This window comes from Pieris brassicae, chromosome 7 (genome assembly GCF_905147105.1).
Source record: "Pieris brassicae chromosome 7, ilPieBrab1.1, whole genome shotgun sequence".
Lineage (NCBI taxonomy): Eukaryota > Metazoa > Arthropoda > Insecta > Lepidoptera > Pieridae > Pieris > Pieris brassicae.
Genome location: NC_059671.1, coordinates 4,957,616 through 4,979,242, shown reverse-complemented (window position 1 = coordinate 4,979,242; position 21,627 = coordinate 4,957,616). Strand labels below are relative to the sequence as shown.

The 21,627-nt window shown below is 32.1% G+C and overlaps 5 non-coding genes across 5 annotated transcripts; all 5 read right to left on the bottom strand.

The window, feature by feature from the left end:
- Positions 1-13,677: 13,677 nt before the first annotated feature.
- Trnay-gua lies at positions 13,678-13,763 on the bottom strand. Its single transcript is given in 2 exon segments — positions 13,678-13,713; positions 13,727-13,763. It is a non-coding gene; the product is annotated as a tRNA-Tyr (tRNA).
- Positions 13,764-14,269: 506 nt separating this feature from the next.
- Trnay-gua lies at positions 14,270-14,355 on the bottom strand. The gene is given in 2 exon segments: positions 14,270-14,305; positions 14,319-14,355. It is a non-coding gene; the product is annotated as a tRNA-Tyr (tRNA).
- Positions 14,356-14,543: 188 nt separating this feature from the next.
- Positions 14,544-14,629, bottom strand: Trnay-gua. The gene is given in 2 exon segments: positions 14,544-14,579; positions 14,593-14,629. It is a non-coding gene; the product is annotated as a tRNA-Tyr (tRNA).
- A 188-nt stretch (positions 14,630-14,817) lies between these two features.
- On the bottom strand, positions 14,818-14,903 carry Trnay-gua. Its single transcript is given in 2 exon segments — positions 14,818-14,853; positions 14,867-14,903. It is a non-coding gene; the product is annotated as a tRNA-Tyr (tRNA).
- Positions 14,904-15,607: 704 nt separating this feature from the next.
- On the bottom strand, positions 15,608-15,695 carry Trnay-gua. Its single transcript is given in 2 exon segments — positions 15,608-15,643; positions 15,659-15,695. It is a non-coding gene; the product is annotated as a tRNA-Tyr (tRNA).
- Between the last annotated feature and the right edge of the window lie 5,932 nt (positions 15,696-21,627).

Genomic DNA, 21,627 nt, shown 5'->3' with positions numbered 1-21,627 from the left:
GGAGCAATATGTTCCACAAACAGCCGTCAGGTAAGTTATGGAGACCCTTGTGTGCAGTTTTGCTTATTAACGAGACCAACATGGCGGACGCTTGATAAGATTTCGGTTTGTCTTGCCAGGCATTCGTGCCTTGAGGCAGTCTTCGAGTATTTCGAGTTGAGGCCACTCAAAGCGCTCAGTTTACTTAGCTTATAATATAATGAACTGAGATAATATTAACAATTTATAGTTTTGTTGATACAACTAAGTTTGAGTAATGCTTCATGACAAAAAACATGTTGTAATTCGTACACTCGTTAAAAAAATGGTTTTATTGTTGCTATATAGACGTTAGTCCCCTAATAAAAGATATCCCTGTGTTGTGAATGTCAGATAATCTTCTGTGGTGTATATAATAGTCGAATAGAACGGTTAATGGTTTTAAAAACAAAATTAAAATTTAAAACTAAACTTTTTTACGTTAATGATTTACGTATTGTTAACCGAGAAACTCCAATTAATCAAGTGTAAGATCGAGTTTTAGTAGAGGTGACAAATGTTTTTGATTCAAATTTTAAATGAACCTTGAATAAAGAAATATTATGAATGAATAAGAATTTTATCCCAATATTTGTTGAATTATGTCATGACTTATATTTGACCTATACGTGGAACTCTGGAAAATTTAAATATGAATTTTGTAGCGAATTCCGAGTTTCGTAGCCCTTCCGTAGCATGAGGCTACGAATCGCACGACTGCTTCGGATAACTACTAACCGATGTGTGCTCACGAATTATAAACTATTTCCTACACCTGCATAGTTCCGTTAGTAAATACCTTGGTGTAGTTGCTTTGAACGGTTTGTGACTCGTATACTAAAGTAATTTACAATTGAATTGTTAAAAATGTTATATGTCTATAGAATAAACAACAAATAAAAAATTAAAACGCCTTCTAGAATGTTCTGAGGATGATTCCTAATGTAATCCACATAAATATAAGTATGTTTTGTGTTCTTGACGCGTTAATACCTGTATTTCTGCTATGTTCGAGGCTGCTACGAGTTTTCAAAGCTATCATGGTCGCTTATCTACAGACATGTTTCTGTTTAGCTCGGTATATTATTTATGCACTGAAATTCCACTTCTATAACATATAGTCTTAAAAAAAATATCATTTTCTAAATGATTTGGAAAAGTTAGCCAGTTACAACAGAAATTTTAATGCCGATAAAAACCTATTATTCTAAGTAGATACGTATCCAGCATGAAAATACTATTTTGTATTATTTATAAATTCTTGTCTTCTATCAAAACATTTAAGTATGTAAATCCTCTTAGCAACTTTAAGACGTACCAAGTTATCAGTGGAAAGTTGGAAATTTGTTAATGCCGAGGGCTTTAAACAATATATGTATGAGCTTAAGCCTACGGCTAAATTGCCTTAAAGTCTCGGATACTAAATACAAACAAGCTACAGACTTATGGCTATATTTCTTAAATAGTTGTATTGAATAAGTAAATATTTAATTTTTCTGTATAAGTCTATATCGATAGTTATATTTAATGTATAGGACTGAACACTGACTTTTTCAGACTTATGTCTGATTTGATTATAAATTTATCATGAATTTAAATATGTTATAAACAATGCTTTAGAAGTCGTTTACCCTGAATGGAGAGTGCGGTCCATAGATACCGAATGAAAAGTAATACTGTGTCAATCTTTGAAATAATCAGTGATGCAGCTTTGACTCACAGTCAAAACTTAGAAGTTAGTATAGTATTATTATTAGAATTAAGGTTTTACAGAGCTTATCTAGCAGTACGCAGTTGTAAACAAATATCCCAAGAAATAACCTTAACAATCCGGGTAGCAATTAATTTAATGCCCTCATAACGTTGATCCAGAATTAAATTTTAGGACCCTGGCACGCGAGATATCACGTTGAGGAGGAAACGATTGCGCTCATTTCTCATTTTAACCGAAGCAAAACTTAATAACCCTACTGGAAACGCAATAATTAGGAGCGTTCATTGCGAGATTCGGGAGAGAAATAAATGAGGATCATTACGAGTCGCGTTAAGATATTTCATTCGGTTGGAACAAGACGTTAGCGGGGAGCGCTCGCGCGGCACTCTGCGTTGTTCCCACGCAATTTAACAAAGAACAATAATATGAAGTTTTGTTTTTAGATAAGATTGTTTGTATTTGGTAAACATGGTTTTGTATTTAAGATATATCGTGTGATGTTATTATTTTAGTTTAATTACTTATATTAAAGTAACTTATCATAAATTAGTATTCTTTTTAATTATTATTATTATTACTATTAATTCTCTATTTTACTACACTTTACATGTAACTGGAAATTCACAGGATCCTGAGATATGATTTATGTTATCTGTTTATAAAAATAAATTAAATTAACTAGTTTCATACCAATCATCTACGACTTAAAACACGTTGTTCGTTTTATATTGACTCGATTATACTCTCCACAATTATAAACTGTAAAATGTATTACAGACAATGTTTTGGCCTTAACTAAAGCTTTATAAATACTATTCAACAATTGTATCGAAGCGTTTAATGTACAAGTCTGTTAGAATTTTCTTTGAACACACCTGATAAATTACCAGAGCTCAGAAACAATGTGCACGTTTTTGTTGAATTCTCGATGTTTTTGTGTAACAAGACTAATGTCTATTGTGAGAACCCTCACATCGCTATTACAAAGATTTACAGAATAAATACTTCATGTATACAGTTACATCTGTTACGTCTTTATAATGAATCCTTAAAGGCCAAGAAAATATATAAGCGTGTAAAATTTTTTTATGCCATTATTAATAATACCATTCGCATTATTAACAAAACTGCTCAAATAGGATTTAATATTTTAAGTTACATTATATAACTAAATTTGTTTATTACCAACTATACAACTTCATATCTTATCAGTTATTTCCACCAATTCGATGGTTGTGTATATTCATAATTATTTTTAAAAAAGCATAAGGAATACTAGGAATACTTAGGCTTTAATTATGCATAATTTCGATACCGAAAATAATATAGAAAGTTCTCTCTTCTAACTCGTTTTTTTTAATTCGTTCGGAACATAGAATTGTTATTTCCGGAGAAAGTATTAGGTACGCATTATTAAAAATATTATAAAGATTCAATTAAAGGAAATTCATTAATAGATTTAATAAAAACAATAGATTTTTTTAATAATATTGCTATTATAATAAAATACTTGTATAATCACTAGAGTGAATTTAAAAAAGTTGCTTGCCCTTACACAACTTGTGTTAGAAAACCACTTATCAAATTTAAAAAAATAATAATACAGACGAAGCAATATTTACTACTAATAAATTTTCAGAACATTGGAAATAATTTTTATTTCCACAGATTGAATGTAAAAATGCACAAAAGCTTGTTGACAAGGGGACGCGATTGCGGGAGCACCAACTCGCGCAGAAGGGACCTGTTTGCCTCGCAAATACCAACCGAACTATTGACAGAGCCTATTTCACTTTTATTCATATTAGGGCTGTTTCAAATGTCGCTAGAATCTGCGGTTATCGCTTGGGGGCAGATTTTTTGTTCGTTAGGGTAAATTGTAATTGAACCAAAGAATAAACACCAAATTTAAGATAAAAAAATGACAACGTTAAATAGAGACACTGCGGAGAGTCAAATATACCCGTTTGCCATTAGAAAAGTTTAATTTTGTATTTTTATTAAGGCTGTAGAGAACGTATGGTATACTGTCCCTGGCAACATAAAGAGAAGATTTTCGGCCAGTCTAACCATTGACTGCGAGAAGGCCCCAGTGGCTATGGTTGAGAAGTTGTATATATCCCTAGCGGCCGCTATAACTTCGTTAACTTCGGTAAGTTATAAAAGATAAAAGTATAAAAATAATACATTATAAACTAATAGAAAAATATTATAACACTCTTAAACCACATGTAACAGTTTAGTACGTAACAATGGATTTTTATTATAAGATAGGTTGGAAAGTGAGACTACAGGACGCCCAAATAGGTTAGTCATCACTGCCCATGAACACTCATTTTAGTGCATTGCCTCCCTGAAGTTATAAAGGAGTATGCTTTAAACAATAGGAAGTCGTATCTCTCAGGAAAGACCCCAAGCGAGATTAATTCCACAGTTCGCTAGTTCACAAAACAAAAGTCTAGTGAATTGGACCATGGAAGACTTGGTGGATAATTTAATGACATAAAGATTACTTTACTACAAACCTTAGATGGAGAGTCTGTAATTCGTGCTGCGTAGATGCTTGGACTACCAGCCGCCACTTCATTTTATTCTAATACATTAAACGAAATATTATTTTCACAGCATATATTGTTTATATCGATATAAACCTGCCTCTACACTAGTACACTTGAAAATCACGATTCGCGGATCATACAGATCGCATTTCGTTCGTTGTACGTGAGATTTTTTCACAAAAGACTGACGCGTCAAACGAAACAAATAAAAAGGAATTTGACTAGATTTTTTTTATTGTTCAGGTATTAGTTTGCCATATCTGAAAATTATTCGCTTATGGCTGGGGTCATATGAAGGCTTGTAAATTCCTTCTATTATAAATTTATTTGAACCTAGAAACGCATTTTCAAAGTCCGATAGTTCTTCTTAGTGGAACAGCTTCTTTCTTCTTTCTTTCAGCGTTTTATTGATCAAACTTAACTCCTTTCGTGTGTGGAGTACGGCAGTCAGCCGGGCCAGTGCTGTCAAGCGTCACCTGGGTGCCTTGGATACTATTGAGAAGCCGGCTAAGCTTATTATAGACGAGAATTCACTCGTAGAATCTAAACTCTCAAGTCTTGACCATCGGCGTCTATATATGCCTCAAGCCTGACTTCCATAGATGGCACTTCGGAGAAATCACGGTGGAACTACACATTTTGACTCCGTCATCCTCTTTTAAACTACGCTCATCTAGAAACACCTAGAGTGTCACCCCTTTGCTGTTGACATCCCCAGGTGCCGCACTGCACGATGTGGATCGTCGTTTCATGTAATAACAGCTCATAAAAAAGAGTGGAACTTTCCATCTTCTCTAGATATTTTAAAATGGTTTTATTTAAGCGGCGGATTAATAAGCATCTCCTGGACAGTGCGTGCCCAGAACGTGCCCTCCAATAATCTCACTTAACATTAGATTGTGACCAAACTGTGTCTACTTCTATATAAAAAAATAACTACCGCAGTAATAAGTTAAATCCCTGAGGATTTTCAACTACTTTTTTAATTTATAGAACTCTTAAATTTAAACAAAAACACAACTGATTGTGTTTTTTTTTCTGAAAATGCAAAACATTCTAAAGAATTGAAAATCACATGACAGGATGTCACGTTTTATACACACATAAAATGTAAATATTGTATTTCGTTTTATAAGTTGTACGTTGTGCGTGAAAATGCCTTCCTAAACTAAATTATTCAAAGTAGGAAACGTGGTATATACGCAATAACAGCAAATACATAATAAAGTTCGTACTAACAGAGCCGTTAGAACGTAAATATATACGTATTTAAATAAGAATTTATACAAAATACACTTTTGGAGAATGTGACATACTTTTTCAATACATTTGAATGAATGTTAAGATTTATTTAAAATAGCATAACATAATGTTTTTAATTTATATTCTTATTTATGAATAGTGTTTTGGTATGGAGAGCTGGTAACTCAGACAGGGGTAAAATTTACTTAAAAAGGTCCCTAAATCTAAACTTTGCTAGCGAGAGTAATGCAATGTACTTCTATCGAATAAACGCATTTTTATTTTTTATCAATATATTCTTATATATTGCCTATTTGTTAGTAATGATTAAAAAAACAGAAACTTCTCCTCTTTCCTATCGAGTCTTTTGAAACTCATAGATTTTAAAAAGACACACAGACCTGTGAGCCCTATGTATCTACATGATAAGTTGGTTGTCTGCTATATTGTTTTTTTTATAACATGACCATATTTTATTTTAGTATAGTAGTATTTTTATTCTATATTTAATTTCTTATATATATATCAAATCAATGTAAACAAAATATTGTAAAAACTAATTTCAAAGAGTAAGTATGTGGTTACTTACAGATTACTTACCATATTTTATACTTCTACTTTATTAAGAAAAGGGCAACCAAATAATTTCTTTAAATATTTATCACGTATTTTTTTACTTTTGAAAGACAATTTTTAATAGACCTAATTGAAATAAAGGATTTGACTCGACTAAAGTTCTCTTTAACCTTTTTATAACTATTAATGGTATTTATATTTATGAAGCCCTAATAAGTTAAGGGAGTGGACGGGTTTTGCAGCTGCAGAAGAGTTGATGCATCTGGTACATGACAAGACCCGCTTAAAGAGATTGACGGCCAACCTCTAGTAATGGCACTAAAACAACAGAAGAGAGAATATAATATATAAGTTGTTCTTAGATAACATACAATAATATCTACTCGTTCATAGTGTATAATATAAACAAGTGACAAAGTGCGGCGTAAACAGCATTATCAACGGGGTTGTAACATTTTATTGGGCGCAATCCCAGTCAGTAGACCCCGAACACGCCGAGATAGCACTCCTGCCAACAATTAAACTGAACAGATAATGCTGCGAGATTTTCCTTCATTTTCATCCGAATTTTCTTATCTTACTGTATTTTACATTGGAATTTGAATTGACTTTAATTATTTTAATATATTCAATTATAATAACACTAATAATTTCAACATTAAGAAAATGCATAAATGTAACCTCAAACGAAGAGGAAGAAAGTTTTTTTATATACGGCAAACGGGCACAAGGCTCACCTGATGTTAAGTGACACCGGAGCCTCACGTTGCTAGTCTCGCAAGTGCGTTGCCGGCTTTTTAGAACGAGTACATTTAATAACCTTGTAAAAAAGGCCTATATGAAATAAATCCTTAAAAATAATAATCAATAATGAAAGAAAGTAGAACGGCTCAAATATAAGAATCTTTCCTACAACTTCGGAGTAGTGACTCTTGAACCCCACGGTTCAAGTAGACAGGCGCTAATTAAAGATTTAAGTTAGTAAGAGACCTCACAGCTGATGCTTCCTTCTATCGCAATACAGCCCAGAAATGTTGCCAGCGGTTAAAGATGCACTTCTACAGGGACCAAACTTTTTAAATTTGTGTTAATTTTCTTATAATTATTTTTTTAGTTACCATTTGTATTATTTCTATGTAGGTTAAGAAAATAGTATAGTTGTTTGTCATGTTTAGTTACACAACTAAATGAAAATAATGACAGAAATAGAGTATTTGCACTCAAATTGGTCTAATTACAGCCTTCGTTGCAAGTGGACATTTCGAACTGACCGGAAATTATAGTTATTGCCGCTGGTAAACACTCTGAACATAATTTAGGATTGTCTTGTATTGTTAGACTTTTTCTTTCTTTGAATATACTTATCTATCTATGTATGTAAAGAATTATTCTACTTGGCCATTTATTATATATCATAAATCAGCTCTAACCTTGATGAAGAAGATAATCTCTCTTACAGATCTTATAAAAAAATCCTCTGCATACGTTGCAAAATATAATTACAGTTAACATTTTCTACTAACTACATTAATTTAAAAACTCTTTGATATAATATATATTTATATACAGTCAAGCTTTCTACCCTAATGAATCTTTCCGTCGAAATACGCGCTGAAATCATTTATACAGAAAAGATAATCGCCAACAAAGAGACGCATTAAATCAATTACCTTCAATAAATTTGGATAAAAGCGCCAATTTGTATGAGCGAGGACTAATAACGCTAATTTTAAGTGAGCATTGTCCGTATAATAAAATTTTATCAAACCCAGACTGGGTGGCGATTTACCCTTTGATTGTGGTATTAAATGAATTATTTTGATTTTAAGTGTATGCTATATAAATAGCTAAGGTGCTTTTGTGTGCGTGTGTGTATGTGAGAAGCGTAATGTTATACAATAACTGTTATTAAATCATCCACTTATGCAGTAGAAGGTAATTGTCAACTTATGAAGACGAAGCGGTTTAATATTTATCAGATCAACATTTATTGGTTGGTACACCTTGTGAGATGCAACTCATCATATAATCTCTACAACAAGATGCGAGTGCGGAAGTTGAATTTGAGATGAATCTAACAAAGACCAAGACAATGACTACATAAAAAAGACCTATGACTATCAATGGTAACCCTTTAGAATATGTACAAAATTATACCTACCTGGGAAAAATAATAAGTTTCGAAAAAGACAGTTACATTATTGACATAAAGATAATGGTTCAACAAACCTGGAAGAAATATTGGAATCTTACCAATAACTCTCAAAGCTAAAATTATGAACTCATGTCTACTACTCCATTTAACTTATGGAAGCCAGACCTGGAAATTCTCAGCTTGTGTAGGCGGAAGCGAAGACACATAGATCACGAGACACGTAGTCGATGAAAGTAAAAATGTGGAACTATCTGGTCGTAATAATCATCACATACACGAGTTCAAGCACGCCCCGTCACCACGAGTAGCACCCGTTCATGAGCACAACGCATGGACAGCCATTAAGGATTTTGTTCACATAATTATTCAAATTGCTTTTAATAAAGATAAATTTAATAAAAAATGTATGTTTTTATTTTCTCCCTTTGCTGGAAATATTTCCATTGAATGAAAGAAATTTGTGCTTCCTCAATGAGGCTAGAGCGTAAAGCAGAGTAATGGAATAAAGTTCTTATTTATTTCAAGTAACAGAAAAAACCTCATTTATAGGAACCAATATATTATAATTTAAACAACTCGATAAGGTTATTTTATGAACGTTTGACAAGTATTTTTTGTCTTTAACTAAACAATTCACACCTTGGCAAACGGTCAACCTTTGGTGAATGGATATCGATCAGCGTTCTAATTGAAACGTGTACTGTAATAATGACGTTTATGTATGTTTAAGAAGTAAGACTCTGTATAGCTTGCCAGTCAATGTACTATGAAATGTGTATTTAAATTTATATGTAATAAATGCCAGGCGTCACTCTATAGTATATGTAGTGCAAGCTACACTAGATAACTAATTATATGAGTGGATAAGACATTAGAACCTAAAAACCCTACGAATGTAACCTAACACATAGATAATGAATCTATAAATAAGTACGGGATGTTGGTACAAGACACCCAAGGTAACAGACGGAGTTCAAGCCACGATATTAGGGCTAGAAGGAATCTTCACCACTTTAAGAGGAAGCGAAAAATTAATAAAACAGAGCAATTTTCAAATTATAAAACATACATAATGGTACTCTTATGAACGGTCAGTGTATCGCACATCTTCAGTTATTAAAATTTGGAACAAACGTGAGCTGTAAACAGACTGTATTTAGCGTTCTTAAATATTGTAGTGACAAGGCGAGTCGAGTCACATGAATCGTTTTTACTTGTATGTTAACAGGACAGTAACCCCAAAACCAACTGCATCATTAAACCGATATTTTAACTCACTTTGTCCAACAACTCAGCTTTTAATTAACAAGTGTTCTCGAGCGGGAAATCTTTTAAGTCCATGTTTTCCTACAGGTTTTCCTAATGAGTGATTTTCACAGTAATTTCCCAAGCCACGTGATCACCCCAGTGAAATGACACGAATTTCCAATAGAATAACTTTCACGAGAGAGTGGGCCGACTTGAAGTTGAGTGGAAAATGAATTAATTTTTTCATTACAGATTGAACTGCGATTAAGCATTTATAGACCGACCACGATGTATCCACTTTAATCTCTAAAGATACATAAACAATTGGAAGCATTGTCTGTGTGAAAATAGCAAGATTAAATAATTATTATTTGAAAATCATTTACAAAAGCTTTATTGCTGTATTTTTTAAATCAATTTTTTTTGTCTGTTACTATTTCCGATTACGATAGAATATACTTTTAAAAACATCATTATCTCTCCTCGTACAGCGTAAACAAATTTTGAAGGACATAGACCAAATAAATAGTAAATCAGTCTAGATTTATTATTTAAAAATGAATATTTAAATAATACGATCAAGGAATAAATACGAAATACAAATATTAATATGATAAGTTCTTTTTAATAAACACAGATTAGGATTTCAAATAGAATTTCTAAATTTATTTGGTCACGTTACCTTTTGTGAACTACACTTTCCCAAATTTGCCCAAAAGCATCTTTGAGCAGATCAATTCTACTACGTAATGAGTTTCTTATAACCTTATACGCACGCGAAGTCAGGACATATCGCTTGTCGTTTTATAAAAATGTGGTTGAAAGGTTGCGTTTAATAAAATTCCGCTCTAGTAGACGGCTCACTAGGTGACTTTGATATTTTCGACAGAATTAATTAAAAAATTATAGAGCTACCACCCCGCAGCCATTGTTCAGCTCCACAAAGCATTTACAGCGCGGAAAAAGATAAATATTCGACTCAGGTAATTAATTGCGAATGCTTTTTTATTGAGTTATTGTTTGTATTAAAAAGCACGTATTGTATGGAAATGCATTTTAGTTTAAACAGATTGTTTAAACGAATAACGTTTTATTATGTCTTTATAAAATACTGTTCGTAACACGGCGGTCGTTTTTTCGACCGGTTTTATTAACGATTGAAATTGTTTATTTATTAAATAGGTAAGACTCGAGTATTTCTAGGTCTTCGTCTGTCTAGATTACAAATGCTATAAATTCGTTACAACATCTAGGCTTTGGCCTGAGACGTGCCGGTTTCCTCTCAATGTTTTGCTTCACTGTACCGAAGAGAAAAGTCCATTGGTTCACGGCCAAGGTTCGAACCTAAGGAATGACAGCCGCATGGTCAAGCTACTTGGCCAACATTGCTCGTTTTCGTTGATCGCTCGTCCGAAAAAAAGTTTTTACAAGTAATCAAGCCCTTTTTATTTCATAATAAGAATAATATAATTTGTTTTAATCCTACATTAGTCCGTATACGTTTCCTATTTACGGGGGATGATTTTACCACGAGAAAGAATCCCAGAGGATGGATCTGGTAATTATGATTGAGCACAAAATGGATAAAAATAAGGTGCGGTATTGTTTCAGAGATAATTAGGGTTTGTGGTCCCGACGGGTAGCCGCGAACTGCAAGTCACACGACTTAACGGTTATTCCGTGTTTCTACCGTCACATTTTATTAATTTATTTCTTTCATATTTTTCTTTATATAAATAAATGGAAAGTGCAAAAAATTCGATCTAGCCTTTAATAAATGATGAAAGGACAAATGCAGTTAACTAGCATTTCAAAAAAATAAAGTTATTTTGTTTCATTAATATAAGTTTTAAGATGCTCATATATCATCATCCTCTTTCGCATAGTTACCATGTAAGAAAATAGTGTAAGAGTGAGAAAGAAGAAGAGAAAATAGTTTACGTTCCATATGGAAAAAACCTAATAATATCCGAGTTTCTTGTCATTTTGTTTCAAATCAATATATAATATTATGAGGTTAATTGTTAAGGAATTTCAATAAGACATTAAATTTAACCCTAAATTGACATAAATATTTTGACATCCCCAGTCTCCACCGCTTTAATAACATGCAAGGAACGTCGATTATGAATATTAATATGGCGGCGGCAGGTTAGCGGTTTGACGCTAATTCGCACTGACAAACCTTGTCTTCCTTAACTGTGCTTAAGTTTATATAGTCTTGATTATTGAGTAGAAAATTAAAAATATTTTTACCGTACATTTTATATTCTTGCAATATTATAATGATTTATTCAGGTCAGAATCGTTCTCGATCTTTAGTACATTTTTGTTGAAGGACCTAATACCTACAAGGTCGTTGAAAACTTTTGTCTATTGGTGAAATTATTGTCTCATTATAGTACGGGTTTATTTTTGGACAGATAACCGAATAATTTTCGATAAATTAATCTTTATTATAATTATTACCACTTTTCTGTGTAGTAGATAACTGACACATCGCGCCAATTTCTGAACGCTTTCAAAAGAAGGCGTCCCTTTTTTGAATTTAGAATAGCCCAGTCTGAAGCGAACTAACGTAAGCTAACTTCTAAAACAGCTAATTCGAATTGAGTTAAATCCTCCCGCTTCGATCCTCATTGCTTCGAAGATAAACCCATAATTAAGAGCCTTCTCGATCGATTAACTTAAGCCAAGTTTAAATAGACATTAACTTTAAGAGAAAGGTTTACTCCGCCGTGAAATGGCATTAGGTTTTCGCGCATTTTATGCGAGTACAGGCGAGAGACGAGTCGCTAAGAAAGGGGGATTTAATGGAAGATTGACTTAATTGGTATCATCGTAAATTAGGAAACGTATTCTTGATTGACAGTTTTAAAGATTTTCGTAGCGCTTTATGTTAAAAGTTTATTGTTTTAGGGTAACGTGTCTCATATCAAGTCTAATATATTCGTTGATATAATCTTATTTATATATGAGATATTTCACATTATATTGCTTCATGGGTACAAATAAGAATTATGCCAATTATAATTTCATTAAAATTACATACATTTTTATACTAATAATATGTTTTTAATAGCAATTTCTAGTGTATTAAACTGTGTTTTTACCAAGTTTTCTGTTATGAAGATCAAATCTTTATCTATTTGATTTTTACTCTTACTGCATTAGAATAAATTTAAATCCATCCTTGCTATATCTGTGTAATAATACAGTTATACGCTACTAACTATTGCGTTACATTTGATTTAAGATCTTACTGATGCTAGCCTGACTAACTGTAAAGATAGTAGACGTACTTTTGCTATTACTATTTTTTCTATGTAATTGTAGGATTTAGCTGATATCTAAAACGTATAAGCACTATAATAATAAAATGTGTTATTGATTGTATTACGCCCGCTATAAAATTAATATAATCTATTAGCCACAGACTAGCTATTATGTAGTGACGTGACATTCCGTATTCTGTTGTTATGAATTGCCCTCGACGTAAATGTTTAGGAAATGTCAGTTTGACCTTATACTAACTACCCCTGAATTATTTGACAAGCTTGTTTGATCTTTATGAGGTGCCCTTTGCGATGATACCTGTCAATTTGTCATGGAAATACTTGGATTATTTAAAGGCTATGAATAATAACTAATAATTGGATGGTTTAGATTTATTGCTTTTGTGCCGAAATGTGAGTATACAAGAGATAGGGATGGCATCCGTTTCTTTAATATTGTTTATTGATGTTTATGTCATGGACAAGTAGGTGATCAGTTTTCTATCCGACACATGTAGTTTTTTTTATATTTTAGAAAACCTTACCGATTAATATATAATTAATATAATGTGAATGTGTGTAGGGTGTGTGTATATCTTACTCAAGCTCAAGCTTGTTAAAATCGGTTCGATTCAGTGATATTCAATGTTTTGTAGTGTTTTAAGGTCTTGTTTTTAAAAGAGTTGGACGGAGAATTGATTATGTTTAATGTTGAAAGAAGTAATTTTGTTTGTGATGTTAGATAAGTTATATAACTTTAATAAGTTAATAATCATCAAAATATGTCATTGAAGGAGACGTGTGTCTTTGGGGTCACAGATATTCGAAAGAAGTCCGCGTATTACATTTTTAACACTCAAAATGTTTCCAGGATTACGAAATATTAAAAATTCCTTCGAGCCGGATTTGAACCAGCGACCTATGGATGACTTCACTTTCACTACAGTCCACCGCTCTACCAACTGAGCTATCGAAGGTACAGATATACTTTCGAATTTTATGTATATTATCGACCTTATTACGTATGAGGTGAAAGGTGCTCTACTTATCGTGTTGTTACCTAAATTGAAACATTGCATACGTTACACATCTATACTGTTGACCAAAATTAACATAAAAGTGATTGCCGTCGTGGCTTAGTGGTTGAATACGAAGAGGTATCAATTTCTAGCGAAACAAAAATTGTTTAGGATAGTACCGACAACAAATAGTACAAAGTATGATACAGAAGTGCTATTCTTCTTGACATTTATTGATCGAACGTATTATTACATTGTAGAATTAAACGCAAATACATTGTAAATTATATATATATATAGTATATAGTGCTTTAAACCAATTCGATAAAACTCGCACACTGTACATAAATATCAAACTACTACAATTATAAATAATATATTGTGTGGTTTTCTCTCAAAGATTCCTTCAAGACAAGGCCTACCTAAATAATACATTCTATGATTTGTGGGTAGCTACAAAAAGTTCCTTCGAGCCGGATTTGAACCAGCGACCTATGGATACCAATTAACTCTCTACAGTCCACCGCTCTACCAACTGAGCTATCGAAGGTATGTAATGACAAACAAATGTACTCATAGCAACTCAACACCAATACGTAATACAAAGTGAAAGGACCGAAATTATTCTTGTTTGTTAACATCGCCACCTATATAGTGTTCCAGCAAAACTAATCTATGTAAATGCTTTTGTCATCTCTCAAAGTGCAGCTTTATGATTTGTGGGTAGTTACAAAAAGTTCCTTCGAGCCGGATTTGAACCAGCGACCTATGGATACCAATTATCACTCTACAGTCCACCGCTCTACCAACTGAGCTATCGAAGGTATGTAATGACAAACAAATGTACTCATAGCAACTTAACACCAATACGTAATACAAAGTGAAAGGACCGAAATTATTCTTGTTTGTTACCATCGCCACCTATAGAGTGTTCCAGCAAAACTGATCCATGTAAATGCTTTTGTCATCTCTCAAAGTGCAGCTTTATGATTTGTGGGTAGTTACAAAAAGTTCCTTCGAGCCGGATTTGAACCAGCGACCTATGGATATCAATTATCACTCTACAGTCCACCGCTCTACCAACTGAGCTATCGAAGGTATACGAATATATATGAATTTACTCGCATTTAAGAACGCGACACCAATACGTAAGTGAAAGGTCCCAAATTATATTTGTTTGTTAACGGCGCCATCTATTGGGTCCTACACCTAGTAACAATTTTTTTTAATTTAATTACTTATCGATATACAGATATTCAAGATTCTATTGTTCAACGACTATTAGCTTGATTAGTTCTTAATTAATATGATTATTGATTGCTAGACTTGTGAATTCTGCTTTAAACAACTGCTCTGAAACACAATATTACAAAACAAGTTATATTGTAAATTTGTAAAGGATCCCATATTGCGATCCCAGATGTCAATGTAAACTTCTAGATTACATTTAATGTAATCATTTATTAATTTCATCTTTATCACACTAATAAATTGTAATTTAACATTCACAATAATGTACAATAACATAAGTGTCACTTATATTTAGGAACTCTTCAATAAGTTAAGTAAGTTTTTTGTTAAATCAGCGTCGCAACCCCGCTACCCCTAATTTATGTAAGTTATATGCTCATGTATTAGACGATTAATGTTGACAGTTAAACATATACACATATCTACAATAACCGTAACAAATAAAAGATCGTCTTCTAGATAAATGTAAAACAAAATAATTACATAAATGACAAGACCTTTCCACTTAATATATCACAACACTTTAATTGATTTTGAATTTTTGCAAAAATTCCTTCGAGCCGGATTTGAACCAGCGACCTATGGATGACTAACTTTCACTTCTACAGTCCACCGCTCTACCAACTGAGCTATCGAAGGTATATCTATGTTTTTTAATAAACAAGTGTTAAGTCGGTAACAGTCTTGACGTCACGCGTTGCGATTTAAATTGCATCACATAATATACAGGTTTTGGTAGGAAATTAAAATGTTTCTGATATTAACATCGTATTATTTATGTAAGTGGTAATGTCAAATAAACACTGCATTAATAGAATCTACAAGAAGCGAAAGTAATCGTCGTTTCGTGTCTATTATATACATTATTAAAATACGTTATTGTCTGCGAATGAACTACTTACCCCACGTAGCCTCAATACATATTTTAATTAATACAATAATATGTGTTTTAATTTCAATGTCAGCTCTGGAATTTTCTAGAATCCTTAGAAAGTTTATTACCAAAGTCTAGAAACTCGAATTTTCTAAGGTAAAACTTATCTGGAATCTGGGCTCATATTGAAGTTTTACTTCGTTTTGCATTATTCAAATATCGTATAAAGCAATCTATTTAATGAATCATGTTATATTTTAAAGCTCTAACTCCCTCTTATTGGGTCTAAGACATGCGCTACGGAGAATGACTAATACCATGAATTTTATCCCCCGAATGAAGGAAAAATTCGCATCCTAGCGTTAATTGCACACTATATAAAATGAGTTTTTACAATTCACTACGCTATGGCGTTAACATAGAAACTCAACTAGTACACGCGTGAACAAAATATATTCTTAAAATTATTCAGTATTCATACTATTTAATATGCAAACCTAAATTCAAGCACAGACATGTAATCTACAAGATTACGATTGAGTGGATTTTACTGCGTCTTGCACCCCGGTGCATCATAACCCCGAATATTCTTACATTTACATATTAATTGGAAACTCGCATGAAGTAAGCTGCTTAGCACTAGTACTTGGAATTGGAGATCCGGAATCCGGTACTATATTCAGATACGTCTTTTGTTATTCTTGTACCGTAAAGGGAAGTTTTACTAAGAAATTTATAATAATATTTTATACAAATTATTCGTTTTCCCCTTTGGTTATTGCTTTTATTGTGACGTTTATGTGTTAGATGGACGTGATTTTATAATAAAGATCAACATATTTTTTTTGTTATATTTTTATACTCTCAGGTTGACTGGACTGGAAAACGTGATTTTATAACAGTGACTTATATGCAATTTAGTGTTTCTTATCGATAAAAGTATGTTATCGATAATTATTCGTGTAATCTTTTGACCTCGTGTTCTGCATTATACTGATTTCTTTTTAAAAATATTTTTGTTTATAATTAATTGGTCTTTATATCCGGTAAATAATTCTTATTTAAAGTTTAGTACTCGCTTATACATACGCAATACGTAAACGTTTACGTATTATTATCAAATGCATATTAAATAATATAGTATTGAACAATGCTTAGAAGTCACCAAGATCTCTTAACACGTCAATCCTCATACAAAATGTTGAGCCATAAATGGTGTCTTTTGTGCTGGCAGACACAATGTAGTGAATACAGGCGTCAGAGAACTTCTGCGACAGTTGCTGAACAATAATAGCAGTGGGAACGAAACTATTTAGCAAAGTTTACTCCGTCAACAGAGGGCGCCACCTCAGCGGAATAATTCATTTAGTGGCAGTTAACTCGCGATGTACGTCTCGTCGCCTCAAGACTCACGTCTGCTTGTCAATTAATGCTGTTGGATTTTTCACTTATAAGTTTCTGTCTTATTATGTATTTAGTAGATATTTCCCGCGCACTTTATTTCTCGACGGTATTTTGCTCGTTTGTTTTGACAAGCACTGCGCAGATAAAATCATAATTTTGGTCTAATTATGTGTATAAAATAATTAGTTTTAATGTGTTGCTTGCAGCTCCTTGTATGTTGAAAAATAATTGACAAATTAAAAAGAATGGTGAAGAGATGCTTGGTTGCTGTTTCTACGCTCGTTGTAGAACGTAGAATTGTATTGTAGAACGGAGTGAATGTAATTTTAAAGTCATTTAAATAATGTTTGAAGTTCATAAGTTTATAAATTTATCTTAATTAATAATAGTACTGTCTTTGGTTAACATAGCTTTTACACATTGAAAGAAAACTATTTTGTAACCGGATTAAAGCTATTTGTATTATTATAAATTAATAATATATTTTTGGTGACGAATCATTCTTGAAATTCCAAAATTAGTTCAGGGTATACAAACTATGTCATACTTTCCATTTCCTTATATTGTTATAGACATATAGAACAAGTGGGTGCGATATCGCTGTTACCTAATTTTAATAACTAAATTAATTAGTGAGACCTAATAAAAATGTATTCATTATTAATATAAAATTTGAGGCCCAGACCTAAAAAAGTATGTAGCGCCATTGATTTATTTTATTCATTAATAATGTAATTTATTCATAATCACTAAATCACAACTTAAAAAATAAGTCAAGAGAATCTCTAAGCAATTAATTAAAACCAAAATACTATATATAAACAAAAATGAGCCTACTAAAAACGTATTTATTATTAATAAATTATTATAGAAATCTGAGGCCCAGACCTATTAAAGTATGTAGCGCCATTGATTTATTTCATTTTACATATTATTAATGTAATTTATTCATAATCACTTAAAAAATTAATCAAGAGAATCTCTAAGCAATATCTTAAAACCAAAATACTATACATAAACAAAAATGTATGTTATTACTACTATTAACCAAATTTGCACACAACATTCTTATATTGACGTTTTGAATACAAAAAACATCACGATCGGACCATACACTGGACATCTTAGGGGTTTAATTACAAACAGAAACCAATTTATATATATAAATATATGTCACATGACAAGTGTACATAATAACGTTATGCCGGGATATTCATCAGTGTAAACCTGCCTGACATTCACTTAATTACATAGATTACAAGTTGACACTTTCGTTTGGAATTGCGATTTAAACTTGACGGTTTGGGATTACAATGTTATCCTTCAGCTTAGTTTATAGAGTTGATTTGGTAAAGATAACCAAATTTCAAATGGATATTTTGACTATATCTTTAATAACGAGGAACAAATACTTAACAAACTTCCTACACTCAACTTTTAACTATCCGTTGAGTGACGAAAGGTTTGTTTTACGACAGTTCCTATAATACTAGAAATAGTAAAGCTATTTACTATTTTACTGTTAAATTTTGTAGGTTTTGTATGTGGGTTTCTATTGTTATATATGTAATAAAAGTGTAAATATGCCGCACTGGGGTGATGGCCAATTTGGTTATAAAAAATAATTGTGACAAAACCATTCTTAGTTCTGAAGAACCTATTCAACTCGCGGTCCTGCAAGAAAAGAGCGTACCAATTCTTAAAAGGCTGCCAACTCACTCTCAAGCTCTCTGTCGTTAAGAGCGTCCATTGGCGGCGATTTCAAACCTGCTCGTTTGCCCTCTGTTCTAAAAAAAAAACAAGATTGATATCTCTATTACTTAATTACTAATTAATATATTTTTTTAGATTTTACTTTATTTAATTTTAATTATATTTGCATGTTATTTTGAGGTTGTTAATTAATTATGCACTTGTACATTACACTCTGTAGGTGTTTTTTTTTAAATTGTTCCTTTGGGGTTGCCTGGATGAAATCGCTTGTTAGCGATAAGGCCGCCCGTTACCTAATAGTTTATGTAACCTGCTTTTTTGTTTTCTATATATATATATATATATATATATATATATTATGGTAACGAACTGTAAATAAATAAACTAAAACAGTCCGACAAAAAATGGAGTAATCAGTTATACGTGACAATTAAAAAAGAATACATTTTATTAACTGAATAATTTCGTACCGAATATTTCAAATAATGATAATAATAATTCCAAATGAAGGTAAAATAGGAAGTTTAATGACAACACGCTGTCACACCAAAGTATTAATCAAAGTCTGAACAAGACTACTCATAAGTCGGCTTTTTAATTATAACGCGAGTAATGATCATTTTTCATTCTTAATTGCCGTTTTATGTGGCGTATTTACATTTGGATAATCACCATTTATAAAATAATTCGGTTGGGGTTTGAAATTACATGACTGACATGTTTTTGTGTTAAATATTATGTTACAGGACACAAAAATGTAGCTGTTTCGTTGAAGTTTCTTTTATAAATGTGTCCCTTTGTGAAAAATGTAAAAAGAAAGACATCTACAACAACAAGCAACCAAAGTTAGTGTTGTGCATTCTAACACATTTTTTTACGCATAATAATTTGAAAATAAATTTATGTTTTCTAGTTAGTTCCTAAAGGAGCAATCGCTTGTAGAAAGACAAATTGCTAACTTTTATATGAATATTCGGAACTGTTTGGTATTCACAGCCCACAGTCGGCATCTAAACACCGAGAGTGCAATAAAACTAAGCACACGACAATCCAGCGAACAATAAAACTCAACGAGAGCGTTCAAAGTTATACGGATCTGTTTTGACTGAGTTTAAGTGACGTCACTTTGTTTTCAAATCACCGCATACACTGCGGAACCGTAAGCGTAAGTAATAGAGACGTAGAAACAAAATAAGGTTTTTTTTTAGTAACTTGACCAAATTTAAAAACAATTACAATTACTCTAATCTTACCTCTAACACTTTTAATATTTGCGCTAAAGAAGAGGAAATCGCCGAAACTGATAACTATTTTGAAGCTACAGACAAATCGTACTATAAATCGTATCGAAAAATTGTATGACTGCTATAATGGTTAAGTATCGCTCTCGAAATCAATAGTCAATATTGAATGATTTAAACAAATTATATTACATCTATAAAAAAATGCTGTGTTGTTTGTTCCCAAGATAAATTTGTTCCCAAATGAAAGGTGTAAAACGAGTGGCTAAACTCCACATTTTTTTCTTCTGAAAACATTAAATATGTATTTATTGTGTGGCCGTGAAATAATAGCACACACAGGCACAGAAATAAATTTATAGTTTAATTTGTAAAATAGATCTAAGAATTCCCTTTGAAAGTTAAGTCTATTTTGTCGTTAAGAATAACATTTTTATAAGTAAATTATAAAATTTTGAATTATTCAACACGATTTTTGTAAAGCAGCTTGTGACAGTATGAAAGTGAGAACAGTGAAAATATGATTTATTCGTGTAAATAAAAGACATACTCAAAAATATATTTTGTATTAAAAAACACTCAAACAACATATTATCGATACATCAGTTCCACTAGCAAGGTGGGAGGAGGCTTTTCAAAACAACACCTGACGCCATTACGCTATTATAATATTTTGCTATCCACCCTGATGTCTTCTTGACGACGCTCGGAATACCAAATACAGCTCTGCAATCTTTGATTTTGTTCTGCGCAATTTATTACTGATTGTATTCGAATTTCGAACACGGCGCACATAATTTTTTTATTTATTTTTGTTTATGGCCTGTTTTTTAAGAGTATCTATATAAATATAATATTATCTTTGAAATGTGCTCATGATCTGAGGGCTTTGTATACTAAGATTTTGGTCAGAAAGTGAAGAGTTATGTTTTGCTCTTTCAGATGTACATGTTGCTGTTTTTTTTTATTAATAGGGGGCTTGCAAGTACATTGCCGATCTTTCTGCTCTGCTGCTATGCTCCAGTATTACTTATATACGACGATAGGTTAAATTTACGCAAAACTAAAATATATAAAATTTGATATACAATATTTGTAGGTAAAACAATAGTAAAAGCTCCGCTACGTTATAAAAGTTTTGGGGTTTTCATAAATATCCGCATTTGTTTGCGAACATCAAATCGACATTTATATCGCGAGGGTTCGAATCCAATGATTTTTTGTTTAAAATTGCATTTTTATATTTGGTACGCGACACGCGAGCGGTTCCCGATGACAAATACGCAAAACGCCCTCATGAATGACAATTGAAGAGATGTTTTTATAAAGATATTTTATT